General features: G+C 32.7%; 1 pseudogene across 1 annotated transcript; it reads left to right on the top strand.

Annotated features, from left to right (window-relative positions):
* Nucleotides 1–403: 403 nt before the first annotated feature.
* LOC143247108 (uncharacterized) lies at nucleotides 404–3,842 on the top strand (annotated as a pseudogene). Its single transcript, XR_013026378.1, has one exon. The product of XR_013026378.1 is annotated as an uncharacterized LOC143247108 (transcript).
* Nucleotides 3,843–4,120: the final 278 nt, after the last annotated feature.

Below are 4,120 nucleotides of genomic sequence, written 5' to 3'. Positions count from 1 at the left end.
GAGAATTTCTGAAGTAGAGCTATTTTTGCTTTTATTCCCTAAAAGTTGTAAAATGTTGACTCTTTGTATCGTAGTTATTGATATTTATCTTTCTTTATTGTTAGCATCGTATTATTTAAAAAACAAACCGTCCAGACTAGCAATTCGTTTTAATATAGTCATGATCAATTTATCTTAAACAACAACTAGAAAATCGTCCATGAGTTTTTTTTAAATGAAATTTTTGAATTAAAAATGAAGTTACGTGCATGCTACTCTCGACATAATATGTAAAAATATCTCAATCCAGGTCTTACGTCGTTAATCTTCGTTTTTTTCTGATGTAGTCTTGTTATCTTTGTTACTATGGTTTCTTGCAAGTGGTTTGTGAGCATGCGTACATATTACAAAGTATATGTAGTTAAGTTGTAATGAAAATCAACCTGCCTTTGACTGGGAGAAGTGTTCACTTAGTTATCAGCAGCAATTTTAATGTTTGTTTCCAATAATCCTGACAGAATTCTTAACTGGTACCAACAGCGAAATGCCAAAGTACAGTCAAACAATGAACTCCATCATTGCGGGAATATTAATTAGTACATCATTGTCTCGTGCCCTCGTTGTTTTCCAAGTGTCAACTCACAACCTATATCTGCAGATAAACGAAACAGCACAACTTTCTGTGTCATTGTCAGCACCTTTAAACAGTAGTGTATCAGTGTTTTTGTACGTCAGTGCAGAGTGTAACATGGTGAAAATTACACCTCACAACCGTTCGATACCAGCTAGATCTACAAAACCTGTGAAGTTCATTATTAATCCGGTATTCGCAGGAGAGACCGTTATCTTTATACGCGGAGATTTCGTTAATGACTCGAGGACATTTGTTCGCCTGTCTGTGTCCAGAAACCATATTTTTGACATCATAGGTTCTATCATTGGGTGGATATATTTTTTCTCCTGGTCTTTCTCATTTTATCCACAAATATACCTGAACTGGAAACGTAAAAGTGTCATTGGTCTTAATTTCGATTACCTTGCTATTAACACCGTAGGGTTCTTAACGTATTCAGTTTATAACGTTTGTTTCAAATATTTAGATGGTGTTCAAAAAGAATACAAAACATTAAATCCCACAGGTGTGATTCCTGTTGAAGTAAACGACATCGCTTTTGCCTTGCACGTGACATTTGCGTCCTTTGTTCTAGTGTTTCAGTGTGTTTGTTACGAGAAGGGAAATCAGAAAATGTCGAGGTTAGTTAAGTTTGGTTTAGGCGTAGTAAGTTTTGGTACTTTCGTTTATTTAGTAATCATATTTTTACAACTGGTGAAGAATCAGCCATGGCTGAATTTTTTATACTATCTTTCATATATTAAATTAGCCTCAACCCTCACGAAATACACGCCTCAGGCCTACTTGAATTTCCAGCGGAAGTCCACTGAAGGCTGGAGTATCGTGTACGTGTTTATGGACGTCACAGGAGGACTTCTTAGTGTTGGTCAGATGCTTCTTCTGGCATACAACTACAATGACTGGAAGTCTATATTTGGCAACTTTGCAAAATTTGGACTAGGGGTCGTGTCAATTTCATATGATGTCCTGTTTATGATCCAACACTACTGTTTGTACAGGGAGAGTTCCAGGCAGAGTTATCAGCGTTTACCTGAAGAGGACATAAAACTGTCCAGCTCAAACCACCTAACACATAATCCTACAAAAACAAAACAATAATAAATTTATAGGTACTTGACATTGTGATGTTCTTTAAAGGATGAATTATTTCGCGAGAAAATAACTATATATTCCTGATCAATTTATGGATATTTTGAAATGGATAATAACTATTATCCAATAAAAATAACAACTCTTCAGGTATAACTTTGTTAAATTAACAAGTAAGTTCTATTCATTATTTTAAATATATATTTAAGGTAAAAAATAATACAAGTGAATTTCGTAACACCAAATTGATATTTTGATGTATAACTATGCCAAAGTCAAACATGTATTTATTATTACTTTTATCTTGTGTGTATATATATGTATCAAGAATGTGTATGACAAAGTTCAATCTGTGGATTTGGTTTGGTTTTGAACGCTCTTTAAGGTGAACTACGTGCTATTTTTTCCAAACGTGTGTGGATGTTTGGATTGTAGCTTATAATATTTCTCTTTTATTTTAGCATCGTATTATAAAAATGAATTTAGACTAGCAATTCAACTTAAAAAAAAAGTAACTGGCTGTAGTAGAAATTCAATTGAGTATTGTGCTCGTTTTATTAACATTAGTTTTAAAATATGGTTTGATTAATATTGATGATTGGTTAGATATGTTTAATTCGTTGAAACTAGTAAGTCTTAACTAATCAGTTCTTTTTATTACAGTTCAATACCCAAGTAAATAACTAAGATTCAAACCAGTAGATTTGAGATTCTCTGTTTTAAAAATGTTAAATGAGAAGATGTTTTGTTTCTTGCGTTATAATCATCATAATCACAGTGAAAAACATTTCATAATGAAATTATATACAGAAGCGTTTAATGATTGTATATGAAAGAGATTTCTTTCATTTTTTACCTTTCATGAAGAGAAATCCTTAACATATGGGTACAATATTTAAACAGTTGGTTCGCTGTGTTGCATCGAATACTAATTCGACGAAGTGTCATGAAATTATTTACATATGTAAATTAATTTACGTTAATAAATGATGAAGTAAAACGTTCTTAAAGCGCATCAATATTATCTATAAAACTGTTTTACGTTATTCACAACTTTAGTCAGTAAATACCTGATATACTTTCGAAAGCCGTTACTACTGCAGCTAGTAGTTATAGTTAATGTTACAAATAAAGTTCTTAGTTATAATGTTAATAGAGTTAGTAGTTATAGTTTATCAGTGATATACGATGTTCGCTAAGATGATACACAAAAGTTAGGCGTTTTTACTTTAAAGTTATTTTTGTACATATTCTGTGTATTGTAATCTGTTTGTTTCTTTTATCTCGTACAAAGCTACTCGAGGGCAATCTGTGTTAGTTGTACCTAATTTAGAAATGATTGACTAGTGAGAAAACAACTAGTTATCACCACCCACCGTACTCGCGGGTTTTTCCTTTACCAACGAAAAGTGAGATTGATAGATTTTATAACGCCCGCACGGCTGAAATGACGATTATATTTGGTAATAGAATTTGAACCCACGACTAGCAGAATGCGAGATGAATGTTTGGGCCACCATTTCCTGTTGCCGCCTTCTAGAGTAGAATTAGAAACTTCAGTGCTTCTCAGTTTATTTCTCGGAAAAAAGTGGTCGAAGCTTTCATAGATGTACTAAATTAATCGCAGATGAGACAAGTGGATTTTTATTGTGACAAATTTACGTGAACGCTAATGTAATATTTTTAAACGATGATCGACATTTGGTGTGTGTGACCCGATTACGACGTTATCTATATTGCGTAAAAAACTGTTTCTAGTGTCTTTTGGTTGGTTAGGAATGAGCAGTGCTAGTGGTTTTACATGTACTTATGATTTCACGAGATAACCGTGGACCCTAATCTTTTATCGGCGTTGTTAGGTTTAATTACCAAGGTTTAAACTAAAATATGTTGTTACTCATGTTTCATTTTTAAAATAGGCTTAACTTTTTCGGGAAATTTTCTGTAAACATAAAATTCTAAGAAAGTTCGGAATGGAAAGTTTACAAAGTTACTTAAGTTTGAAAATATTAGTAAATGCGTGTCTGATATGGCACGACGAAAGGGCGTTTAGACTATATAATCTTTTTTATCGTATATTAAACTGCTTTTTTGATGTAATTCTCTGAATAAAATGTATAGTTCATTCCATTAATATCAATATTGACACAACTGAATTTAATTGCAATAGGTTAGTTCAACAATGCATGAACAAGGCTTTCCCATAGTTTGCACGTACAATATTTGAGGCGATTATGCATAGATCGTTCCCTTAAAGCCCTTCGCGAACATTCCAAAAAAACAGTTTTATTATTTTTAGCTGTGAACGTGGAATAAGACTTATCATCGATTTTAGTATTTTTCATTACTGGTATTCTTGGTTTCGTACCGAGTGCTAATGTTATTTTAACGTTCAAGTTTGTTTTCCAGCGTTAAAAT

The sequence above is a fragment of the Tachypleus tridentatus genome, chromosome 3, assembly GCF_004210375.1.
Source record: "Tachypleus tridentatus isolate NWPU-2018 chromosome 3, ASM421037v1, whole genome shotgun sequence".
Taxonomy (NCBI): Eukaryota; Metazoa; Arthropoda; class Merostomata; order Xiphosura; family Limulidae; genus Tachypleus; species Tachypleus tridentatus.
Note: the sequence above shows the minus strand (reverse complement) of the source record. Positions and strands in the feature narration are given on the sequence as shown.